This window comes from Equus caballus, chromosome 16 (assembly GCF_041296265.1).
Source record: "Equus caballus isolate H_3958 breed thoroughbred chromosome 16, TB-T2T, whole genome shotgun sequence".
NCBI lineage: Eukaryota > Metazoa > Chordata > Mammalia > Perissodactyla > Equidae > Equus > Equus caballus.
The window spans coordinates 41,993,987-42,007,580 of record NC_091699.1 but is presented as its reverse complement, the minus strand read 5'-3'; positions in this window follow the sequence as shown (position 1 = coordinate 42,007,580).

The following is a 13,594-nucleotide window of genomic DNA, read 5'->3' as shown; positions in this document are numbered from 1 at the left end:
TCTGCTGCCTTCTACTGCCAACCTGGACATGAAGGCCAAAATTCCGGCAGCCATTTTTGGACCACGGAGAAAGTATCAGGAAACTCACATCCATAAAGCACCAAACAAATGCCAGCAACAACCTACCTCTGTACTTAAAAATTCACCCTTATCTGTTTAAGCCACTAGTTAGGTCTGTCATTTGCAGTCAAATGTAATTCATAACTGACGTGAGTCAGCTTTTGCCTTAAAACTTTTACAATGTGCAAAGCTACATCAGAAAGCTCAAATGGTAGGTAGAGGTTAGAAACAAATTGGTATTTAGAATTGACATCTCAGTTAATTACTTTTATATAAAAACAAACAAAAATAGTTTTGTTTTTCAAAACTAGGATTGGGTTTTTGTTAGTTTTCTTGTGTATTTTCACTGCTCTTACTTGCCCATCATCTACTGTACCTTCTTATGCTTAAAAGTCCCTAGTTTTCCAATAGGGAGTCCCCCCCCATCCCCCATCATTCTCAGTCCTTGAGGTTCAGGAGGAGGTAAATGCTACCCTAGTCTCCAGTGTGGACACATAACACAGTCCTAGTCAAACAGTGTATTCCATATACCTAAAGCAGTGATGAGTGCAAGCATATCCCTATGCATGACCCAATCAAACAAGGCAACTCAACTCTGGGAGTCATTAGGACTGTTCTGAAAGAGGCACTGTCCTAACACTAGGATTGCTGAGAGGATAGAATGTAAGCTTGGAGCTGTTAGCAGCCTTACCATCATAAATAAAGAGCTGGCCCCGGAATGGAGCCAGCAGAAAAAATAAAAAAACAAGAAATGGAAAGAGTAAGACTAAGCCCTAATGAAATTATTCAGCCTTAGATTCAGCCAAGCCTGAACTTTTCAGACACATGAGTCAAATAAATTCTCCTTTTTGGTTGAACCGGTTTGAGCTAGATCCTCTGACACTTGCAACTATAGGAGTCCTGACTAAGATAGTTACACATGGTCAATAATCCGGAGTCATTATGTTAGCCTTTTACTATGCCAAATGCTCATAGGAAATCTTCCCTGAGAGTTTACCTGCCAAAAAAGCAATATACTAGAAGACTAGCATAATGCATTGCTTCTGGGTTTTTATATTATAAAATAATCCACAGATTATTTTTAACTGGACAAAGTAGGGGGAAATAGCATTACTATAATAGAATCATTATCACCTAGCTAAAGGATATTTATTTCACCAAAAAAAATGAAACAATTTTCATTGAAAAATAATCTTCCAAACAAAAGAAAACATAGCTTAACTCCTTCTCCCTTCCTTCCTTCAAATATTTATTTAACTTACGTAAGTTGCAGTGTTAAATTGTGAGGGATAGCAAACCGAATATGATATATTTTCTAGGACCTAGCAATTTAGCAGAGCAGACAAAATACGAAGGGTAATAACAGTTATGCACCATTTTCTAAGAATTAGAGAGTAATGAGAAAAATATCTAGGGGAGGTAAAAAAAGAATTCTGTAATATTATTAAAGCTTTTAGAGTTCTTAGAGATCCAACAATTCTTTCAACACATGGTTGAGGAAATTGTAGCTCAGAGAGCCAGTGACTTAGTTCCCATTGCAAGTCAGCATCAAAATCTTGCTGGAAGCCAGACTTCCTTAGACACAGTCCAACATTTTTTTCGTACTACCCCACCCTACTTCTGTTAGGAGAAAAACAAAATACCAAGAAGTTTCCCAAACTAATTTTTCTTCTGCACAACCTAAAATACAGAATCTCGAAGACCACACTAAAATGAGAGTGATTGATTCTCTTTTTATCATTTATAGAGCAAAGCAGCAAGGTTCTGCCTCAGGTATGAGACTTTGCCTTCAATTTTCTGTCATTGACTTCTCTCATTGACTATTGGTTTTTATTGGTCTAACTTTGTGTAGCAACCCTGCCTAAAATCCCAAACAGCTTGTTTTGAACATGTTTGTTCTTCTCTGTATTCTTGGCAAAGAATGGAGTCTGATAGCCCGAACTAAAAGAGTTACCTAAATTAAACTTAATCCAGGAAGTCTTCTCTGGCTGATTTCCCAACTGGGCAGTGCTAGCCTGCACAAAAGTCTAGAACACTGCAAATTCTAATTCTATTGTAAGAGTTTTGTCTAAGGAAAATAAGGGAAATAAAATTATTCCAAAATAGGACTGCTGTTCCTAGATACATTCTTGTCAGGAATTTACAAAGACTAGTTCTCACTAGAAATAATTGCTGTGAAGATATTTTTCCATTGTTGCTGAGATGGCAACCCCCTACGAATAATTTGAGAAAGTGGGTTAAAATTTTGGTTTCAAAGAAGAACAAAGTCAGAGGACTCACATTCCCTGATTACAAGCCTTGCTACAAAGCTACAGTTATCAAACAGAGAGGTGCTGCCATAAAGACAGGCATATAGACAAATGGAATAGAATAGAGGGCCCAGAAATAAACTATTGCATATATGGGCAAATGATTTTCAACAAGGGCTCCAAGGCCATTCAATGGGGAAAAAATAGTCTTTTTATTAAATGGTGCTGAAAAAACTGGACATGCATATGCAAAAGAATGAAGTAGGACCCTTACCTTGCACATATACAAAAATAACTCAAAATGAATCTAACAGCTAAACCTATAACGTTCGTAGAAGAAAACATAGGAAAAAAGCTTCATGACTTTTAAGCAGAACAGAGACACAAATAAGAAATAAGGAGAAAACAAAGAAACACAACACAAAAACTACATAACTCGATTGGTAGACCAAAATACACAGGACAAGAAACAAAGGCAATGCAGGAGAACTGGAAAACGAGTGATAAAATAGCAGCATTAAGCCCTCATATATCAATAATCACCCTAAACATAAATGGATTGAATTCTCCAATGAAAAGACGGAGTGGCGAGATGGATTAAAGAACAAGACCCAACAATATACTGCTTCCAGGAAACACATCTGAGCTCCAATGACAAACAAGGGCTCAGAGTGAAAGGATGAAAGATGATACTCCAAGTTAATGGCAAACAAAAGAAAGCAGGTGTTGCAATACCTATATCTGACAAAGTAGACTTCCAGATAAGACAGGTAAAGAGAGACAAAGAGGGACAGTATATAGTGATCAAAGGGACATTTCATCAGGAAGAAATAACACCTAAATATCTATGCACCCAACACAGGAGCACTAAAGTACATAAAGCAACTATTAAAAAAACCTAAAAGAAGACATTAATGATAACACAATAATAGTAGGGGACCTCAACACTCCACTTACATCAATGGACAGATCTTCCAGACAGAAAATCAACAAGGAAACAGTGGAATTAAATGAAAAACTAGAGACCAGCCCGGTGGCGCAGTGGTTAAGTGCGCACATTCCGCTTTAGCGGCCTGGGGTTTGCTGGTTCCGATCATGGGTGCAGACATGGCACCACTTGGCAAGCCATGCTGTGGTGGGCATCCCACATATAAAGTAGAGGAAGATGGGCACAGATGTGAGCTCAGGGCCAGTCTTCCTCAGCAAAAAGAGGAGGATTGGCAGCAGATGTTAGCTTGGGCTGATCTTCCTCAAAAATAAATAAATAAATAATAATAATAAACGAAAAGCTAGACCAGTTGGACTTAATAGACATATATAGAACACTTCACCCCAAAACAGCAGAATACACATTCTTCTCAAGTGTGCATGGAACATTCTCAAGGATAGACCATACATTGGGAAACAAGGCAAGCCTCAATAAATTTAAGAAGATTGAAATGATAACAAGCATCTTTTCTGAACACAATGCTATAAAGCTACAAATTAATTACAAGAAAAAAGCTGAGAAAGGGACAAAGATGTGGAGACTAAACAACATGCTATTGAACAAGCAATGGATCATTGAGGAAATTAAAGGAGAAATAAAAAAATATCTGGAGAAAAATGAAAATGAAAATATACCATACCAACTCATATGGGATGCAGCAAAAGGCATATTAAGAGGGAAATTCATCGCAATACAGTCTCACCTTAACAAACAAGAAAAATCCTAAATAAGCAATCTAAAACTACACCTAACTGAATTAGAAAAAGAACAACAAATAAAGCCCAAAGTCAGCAGAAGGAGAGAAATAGTAAAAATCAGAGCAGAAATAAATGCCATTCAAACAAAAAAGGCAGTAGAAAGGATCAGTGAAACAAAGAGCTGGTTCTTTGAGGAGATAAGTAAAATTGACAAACCCTTAGCCAGACTTATAAAAAAAAAGGGGAGAAACCTCAGATAAACAAAATTAGAAATAAAAGAGGAGAAATAACAACAAATACCGCAGAAATACAATGGATTATAAGAGACTACTATGAAAAACTATATGTCAACAAAATGGACAATCTAGAGGAAATGGATAAAATCTTACTCTTACAATCTCCCAAAGCTGAATCAAAAAGAAATAGAGAATCTGAATAGACCAATCACAATTAAAGAAATTGAAACAGTAATCAAAAGCATCCCAAAGAATAAAAGCCCAGGACCAGACGGCTTCCCTGGGCAATTCTACCAAACTTTCAGAGAGGATTTAATACCTATCCTTCTCAAGCTATTCCAAAAAATTAGGGAAGATGGAAAGCTTCCTCACACATTCTGTGAGGCCAAAATTACTTTGATACCAAAGCCTGACAAGGACAACACAAAAAAGGAGAACTACAGCCCAATATTGCTGATGAACATAGATGCAAAAATCTTCAACAAAATATTGGCAACCCAAATACAGCAATACATCAAAAAGATCATACATCATGATCAAGTGGGATTTATACCAGGGACAAACGGATGGTTCAACATCCATAAATCAACCAATGTGATACACCACATTAACAAAATGAAGAATAAAAACCACACGATCATCTCAATAGATGCAGAGAATGCATTTGACAAGATCCAACAGCCATTTATGGTAAAAACTCTTAACGAAATGGGGATAGAAGGGAATTACCTCAACATAAGACAGGCCATATATGACAAACCTACAGCCAACATCATACTCAACAGGGAAAAACTGAATGCCATCCCTCTGAGAACAGGAACAAGACAAGGATGCCCACTCTCACCACTCTTATTCAACACAGTACTGGAGGTTTTGGCCAGAGTAATTAGGCAAGAGAAAGGAATACAAAGAATCCAAATAGGGAGTGAAGAAGTGAAACTCTCACTGTTTGCAGATGACATGATCTTATATATAGAAAACCCTAAAGAATCCATTGGAAAACTATTAGAAATAATTAATAACAATAGTAAAGTTGCGGGGTACAAAATCAACTTACAAAAATCAGTTGCATTTCAGTATTTTAATAACGAAGTTACAGAAAGAGAACTCAAGAATACAATTCCTGGGGCTGGCCCCATGGCCGAGTGGTTAAGTTCATGCGCTCCGCTGCAGGCGGCCCAGTGTTTCATCGGTTCGAATCCTGGGCGCGGACATGGCACTGCTCATCAAACCACGCTGAGGCAGCGTCCCACATGCCGCAACTAGAAGAACCCACAACGAAGAATATGCAACCATGTACCGGGGGGCTTTGGGGAGAAAAAGGAAAAAAATAAAATCTTAAAAAAAAAAGAATACAATTCCATTTACAATCACAAAAGAAAAAAGAATAAAATACCTAGGATTAATTTAACTAAGGAGGTAAAGGACTTATACAATGAAAACTATAAGACATCACTGAAAGAAATAGATAATGACATAAAGAGATGGAAAGAGATTCCACGCACATGGATTGAAAGAATAAAAATAGTTAAAATGTCTATACTACCCAAAGCAATCTACAGATTCCATGCAATCCCAACCAGAATCCCAATGACATTCTTTATGGAAACAGAACAAAGAATCCTAATTCATATGGGGAAACCAAAGACCCCGAATTACTAAAACAATACTGAGAAAAAAGAACAAAGCTGGAGGCATCACAATCCCTGACTTCAAAATGTACTACAAAGCCATAGTGATCAAAACAGCATGGTACTGGTACAAAAACAAACACACAGATCAATGGAACAGAACTGAAAGCCCAGAAATAAAACCTCACATCTATGGACAGCTCATCTTCGACAAAGGTGCCAAGAACATACAATGGAGAAAAGACAGTCTCTTCAATAAATGGTGTTGGGAAAACTGGACAGTCACATGCAAAAGAATGAGAGTAGACTGTTATCTCATGGCATACACAAAAATAAACTCAAAATGGATCAAAGACTTGAAGATGACTCCTGAAATCATAAAACTCCTGGAAGATAATATAGGTAGTACACTCTTTGACGTCAAACTTAAAAGGATCTTTTTGAATACCATGTTTTCTCAGACAAGGGAAACAAAAGAAAAAATAAATAAGTGTGAGTTATCAGGCTAAAGAGCTTCTGCAAGGCAAAAGAAACTAGGATCAAAAGAAAAAGACAACCCACCAATTGGGAGAAAATTTTTGCAAATCGTATATCCAATAAGGGATTAATCTCCATAATATATAAGGAACTCACATAACTGAACAACAAAAAACAAACAGCCCACTCAAAAAATGGGCAGAGGATATGAACAGACATTTTTCCAAAGAAAACGTAGAGGTGGGCAATAAACACATGAAAAGATGTTCAGCATCACTAATCATGAGGGAAATGCAAATCAAAACTACACTAAGATACTACCTTACACCTGTTAAAATGGCTATAATCACTAAGACTAAAAATAATAAATGTTGGAGAGGGTATGGAGAATCAAACAACTATTTGTACATCAGTGTTCATAACAGCATTATTCACAATAGCAAAAAGATGGAAGAACCCATATGTCTATCTACAGGAGAATGATAAACAAAATCTGGGGTATACATACAATGAAATACTATTCAGCCTTAAAAGGGAATAAAATTCTGACACATGCTAGAGCATAGATGAACCTTGAAAACGGTATGCTAAGCGAAATAAGCTACACATAAAAAGTCAAATATTGTATGATTTCACCTATATGAGGTGTCTAGAGTAGTCAGACTCGCAGAGACAGAAAGTAGAATGGTGGTTGCCAGAGGCTAGGAGGAGGAGAGAATGGGAGGTTATTGTTTAATGGGTACAGAGTTTCAGTTTGGGGGGATGAAAAAATTCTAGGGATGGATAGCAGTGATGGTTGCACAACAACACGAATGGACTTAATGCCACTGAACTGTATGCTTCAAAATGGTTAAGGGGCCGCCCCGTGGCCAAGTGGTTAAGTTTGGCGCACTCCACTTCAGTGGCTTGGGTTTAGCTTGGGCACAGACCTATACCACTCGTCAGCAGCCATGCTGTGGCAGTGACCTGTACACAAATAGAGGAAGACTGGCACAGATGTTAGCTCAGGGGGAATCTTCCTCAGCAAAAAAGACACAAAAGATTAAAATGGTAAATTTTATGTTTTTTATATGTGTGTGTATATATATATATATATATATATTTTTTTTTTTTAATCACCAAAGCCCCAGTACATAGTTGTATATCCTAGTTGTAGGTAATTGTAGTTCTTCTATGTGGGATGCAACCACAGCATGGCTTGATGAGGTGTGTGTAGGTCTGCACCCAGGATCAGAACCAGTGAACCCTGGGCCTCCAAAGCAGAGTGCACAAACTTAACCACTCAGCCACAGGGCCGGCCCCAGTTTTATGTTATGTATATTTTACCACAACAAAATAAAAAATTTGCCTTTAGGCACATAAGTACATTGAAAATAATGTGTCAGAGCCAGGTTTGCTGATTTATAAGAATTTTTTTTTTGGTCAAATTTCAGGTTTTTTTTTTTTAAAGATTCGCACCTGAGCTTACAACTGTTTCCAATCTTCTCCTTTTTTTTCCCCCTGCTTTTTCTCCCCAAATCCCCCAAGTACATAGTTGTACATTTTAGTTGTGGATCCTTCTAGTTGTGGTATGTGGGACTTTGCCTCAACGTAGCCTAACGAGCAGAGCCATGTCCGCGCCCAGGATCCACACTGCTGAAACCCTGGGCCGCCAAGGTAGAGCACACGGACTTAACCACTCGGCCATGGGGCCAGCCCCCTTTTTGGTCAAATATTAATATGTGCTTTCAAGTTCCATTTGTAACTATTCATTGACAACTTGCTCAAGTTACAAAAATGAGCAAAACAATATAGTTGCAGCCATAGCAGAGCTTACATTTTATTGGGAGAGATAGGTAAAAAGAAAGCAAACAAGCAAATAACTAAAATAATGATGAATTATGATAAGTGTGAAGAAGTAAACATTGTGATAAGATACAGATTAATGGGGGTGGAGAAGACCTACTTTAAATGGGTCTGATAGATGCTGTATTAGCCTGCTAGGGCTGAGTTATATAATAAAAATAAATATTTGGTCTTTGTCCCAGGTTTCTGGCACACAACTCCTAAAACTCTTGGAATCTCTGGAGTGATGATTGTCTTTTATATGCTAGTGAGATGATTGGTGGCTGGGAGCCCCTAGATAGCTTCAGGATTGGGGATATTAACAGAAAGACCAAGGAATGATTAGAGAGTTGGAATTTTTAGCCCCACCTCTTGACCTCTGGGAGAGAAGAGGGGCTGGAGATTGGGTCAATCATCAACGGCCAATGATTTAATCAATCATGTCTATGTAATGAAACCTCCATAAAAACCCCTAGGCGATGGGGTTCAGAAAGCTTCCGGGTTGGTGAACACACGGAGGTGCTGGAGGGTGGCATGTCCAGAGACACCGTGGAAGCTCCATACCCCTTCCCCCATACCTTGCCCTGTACCATCTCTTCCATTTGGCTGTTCCTGATTTGCATCTTTTATAATAAACTAGTAGTAGCAATTAAAGTGTTTCCCTGAGTTCTGTGAGCTGTTCTAGCAAATTATCAAACTTGAGGAGGGAATTGTAGGAGCTGCTGATTTATAGCCAGTTGGTCAGAAATACAGGTGGCAACCTGAGACTTGTGGCTGGAGTCTTAAGTAGGGGCAGTTTTGTGGGACTGAACCCTCTCACTTGTGGATTCTTTTTTTGGGGGGTGGTGAGGAAGTTAGGGTCTGAGCTAACATCCATTCCCAATTTACCTCTTTTTGCTGAAGAAGATTAGCCCTGAGCTAACATCTGTACCCATCTTTCTCTATTTTTTGTATGTGGGACATTGCCACAGCCTGGCTTGATGAGTGGTGTGTAGGTCCGTGCCTGGGATCTGAACCTGTGAACCCCGGACTGCTGAAGGAGAGTGTGTGAACTTAACCACTACACCACCAGGCTGGCCCAACTTGTGGTTCCTGATGCTGATAACTCCAGGTGGATAATGTCAGAATTGAAATGAATTGTTGAACACCCAATCGGTGTCTGGAGAGTTGGAGAACTGGTTGATGTGAGGAAAGAATCCACACATTTGGTGTCAGAATTGTTGGGAGCAAAAACAGTTCAAAGGCTGCCATAACAAAATATCCCAGACTGGGTGGCTTAAACAACGGAAATTTATCTTCTCACAGTTCTGGTAGCCAGAAGTCCAAGATCAAGGTGCCATCTGGGTTGGTTTCTGGTGAGACCCCTCTTCCCAGCTTGTAGACAGCTGCCTTTTTGCTGTCTTCACATGGCTTTCCCTTTGTGTGTACAAAGAGAGAGAAATCTCTAGTGTCTCTTCCTCTTCTTATAAGGACACCAGTCCTATCCAATTAGGGCCCACCCCTATGACTCATTCAACCCAAAGGTCCTATCTCAGTACAGCCACATTGGGTTTAGGGCTTCAACTATGAATTTGGGGCTGCAGCGGGGGGTTCGGGATGAAGCACACACAATTCAGTCCAAAGTACGTGGGTGATCAGAGAAAGTGTTTCAGAGGAGGTGACATTTCCACTGACGCCTAAAGGCTATATGAGCTTGCTGTGGGATGAGCCAGAGGAAGGTCACTACACGAAGAAGAAACACGTGCAGAGATATAACACGCATTTGTTATACCATTTGAGAATAGAGTTAAAATGCAGAAGGAAAGAAAAAACAAGTGGGATAAATGACACTCATAAGATGTGATAATATAGATAAGTAGTTAGTGGGTAGTGCGTTAAACGTAAATAGAAAGGAATTAAAGGACTAAGAGTAATATTTGAGAGGCACTAAATATACATGAGGCACTGAGACTCTAAATATTCATGACAAATTAAATATATACAAGATATTTAATATCTAAGATACACTAAATATACATGAGCACTTAATATTTATGAGGCATTAATCCAGCCATTCATTGGTTATAACTATTCTGGTCCATGTGTCCTCTGCCCAAAACTCATAAACCCATAGCCCAAATAAAACCCATAGTTGTTCAGCAGGTTAATTGGCAAGCTGCAGTTATTGGCCAGGTGTACTCGTCCCAGCATCTTTCTGGTAGAACAAATGTATGTCATTGGCCCAGGGCATCATCCGTCTGTGGGCCCCCTTGCTTGAATCTCAACTCTGGTCTATCAGCAGAGAAAGCTGAAAGAGCAGAGAGATGTAGGACATGCAAACATTATAGAACCCAGGATTTAAGTAGTGTGATCCTTCCACCTCTCTTACAGCCTTTCCTAATAGTGTGTTAACTTACCCTGTCTGTTTCCCCTTGCTTTGTGCTGTGTGCTTTAAGTTGACTTAATAAACTCCACAATTCAAGCATTCTAATTTGATCTGGGAGCCCTTCTGTACTGTGACCTTTGGGATAGCCTGCCTGATAGTATAATTGACATTTACCATTGCATCAAGTTAGTTTCTCATACAACAAAAGGCCTTAAAATGAGAAAAGCTTAATGTATTCTAGAACTGCACTGCCCCATATGGTAGCCACTAGCCACATGTGGCTATTTAAATTTTAATTAATTAAAATTAAATAAAATTAAAAATTCATTTCCTCAGTTTCACTATCCACATTCCAAGTGCTCAGTAGCTATGCGTGGTTGGTGGACACCAACAGACAACTGGACAGTGCAGAAGAATATTTCCGTTATCATAGTTCTATTGGGCAGTGGTATTTTAGGAACTTAGAGGAGGCTAATATGGTGGAAGGATGATGCTGAGGAGAGTGGCAAGAGATGAGTTTGGGGGGAAGGAGTTATCAATATCAAGAAGGGACTTGTGGACCATGGTAAAGAGTTTGAATTTTAGTATAAGTACCATACACACAATTTGGTTTATATTTTAAGAAGATTCCTTCTGGTTATTGACTGGAGAATGGGTTGGAAATTGTGCAGAAAAGAGTTTACATAGCAGGCCTGACTGTTGTCCTTTGAAAATCTGACTTACAAGATTGGACCTTGGCCGGTGTCTGGAAACTTGGATTTTGGGAGAGTTCCCACCATCCAACTGACAAGAATGGCTCACATTGCCTAAACTGTCTGCTTTATGCTGAACACCTGATCTCCTTTGAGGAATCTGGAATTTTGGTACCCGCTAGGCAGAGGATGTCCATGTGAACAGCCTCCAATAATATCCCTGGTTGCTGAGTTTTAAACAAGCTTACCTGGTTGGCAACATTTCACATGTGTTGTCACAACCCATTGCCAGGGGAATTAAGCATATCCTATGTGACTCCAGAGGGAGAAGACTCTTGGAAGCTTGGGCCTGGTTTCCCCTGGACTTTGCCCCATGTGCCTTTTCCCTTTGCTGATTTTGCTTTGAATCTTCTTGCTGTAATAAATCATAGCCATAAATAGGACTATATTCTGAGTCCTGTGAGTCTTCCTAGCAAATCATTGGACATGGGAGGGGGTCTTGGGGATCCCTGACACAAAGGAGTAGGAGATAACAATGAAGTGGGAAAAACATTTAAGAAGCAATTTCAATCATCCATCCAGATCAGAGATAATAATGACCTGGACTAGAATGGTGGCAATTAAGATGGAGAGTGAAAGATCAAAATTTTCAAAACATTATCTTCATTGCAGAAATATAGACTTAGAAAAGGAATCCTCGGCTGATGCGGTGATGGGAAATTTGATTCTTTCTCCCCAATTCCTCACTTCTTTTTGTGTTTTAACTTTGATTCAATTACTCAGTACATATGTGCCTGATGTTCAAAGGGTGAAACCAGCTTTATGTAACTCATCTGTTATCTTATCCATATCCAACAAAATCTGTACCTTTTCCCTTTAAACAGCTTTCCATTTCTATCCCTTCTGTCTGTTCACCATTGCTGGTCTCACCATTCAATTTAGGAAGTCAGTCTTCTTAATATCAGGTTCTCCCACTCTTAACCACACTCAGCATAATCTAATCTTCCTTAGCTGCCAATCCCTTCCTACTCTCATTACATTAAATCCCTTTACCTCAGTTTCATGGCTCTCCCATAAGCTAGCTCCACCCTATCTGGTTTAACTTCCCATCCACATCCTCCTTGACAATTCTCCTCTCCCCAGGGCTCCACTCACCCAGTGTGTTCATTCCTACTCCAAACTTAAGTCATGCACTTTCTCCCTTTTCTTTCTCTTCATCTCTTATTTAAGTTCCATTTTATTTATAAAGCCCTGCCTGTCTGACCCTGACCTGATTATACTCCTTAGGCCCTCCCAACCAAAACATTTAGAGTAGGTACCACATCATTTAGAATTTGTGTATATACCAGTTAGGACTCTTTTGGTTGCAAGTGACAGAAAACCCAACTCACGTGAATTTATTAAACAATAAAAGGAAATTTGGTGATTGATGTAACTTAAAATTTCAGAATATATCTTCCTTTAGTAGGGTTCTATCCAAAAGCTCCAGCAATGTCATCAGGATTTGGTTGCTTTCCATTTCTGAGTTCTGCCTTCCGTTGAATTGGCTTTCTTCTCGAGCTCTATCTTTGTGATTTCTCCCTTCCTGCATACCAATACACCTCAAAGCTCCAACTCCACATCCTCCCAGGTTCAAGTCCAACGGAAAAACAGAGAGCCTTTCTTCCTGGAAATGTTCAAGCAACTGTTGGAATTCACCCTTTCTATCTTGGATTGATCACACCCATACCAGGACCAACACTGTACTAAGTAGGATTCTGGATACTGGCTGGTCAGATCTGGGTTACATACTCCACCATCAGAACTGGGATTAGAGCCCTGGCTGAATCAAGGGGACTGAGAATGGAGTAAAGAGAGTTCCTAAAGGAAAAATTGAGATAGGGTTATCAGAAGAAGGGAATCTGGGAGGCAAAAACACCTATGACCGTTATAATTCATGTAACTTTATGAACTGCTTCGTGACATGCAGAAATTTCACCCATCTTTATGTTTATAAATCAAATTAAATTTGGCACTGTCTTCACCTGCTTGGCTAATGTTAGCAACCAGTCTTCATGTGCCCCTCCCCCTGAAGCATACGTAAGTCCTAGAAATGATAGAAGCCAGGGAAACTGAACCAAGAGCTTTGGCCTTGGTATATCATGATAGCTTGGGGATATTCACTGCCCTCATTTTCCATTTGAATATGAGCAGCTCTACTGAGGTCATCTATTCTCTCTAGATCACTGGGATTTTTGCTGCAGGTTTCAAGGCTAAATTGCTTAGTATCGAGGGCCCAGTCATCAATAGTCATCTTCTTCAGTGGTTTTGCATCTCCCAGGACAGATCAAAGCTCATGGTTCTCATGATCATGGGATCAAAGCTCACGTTTCTA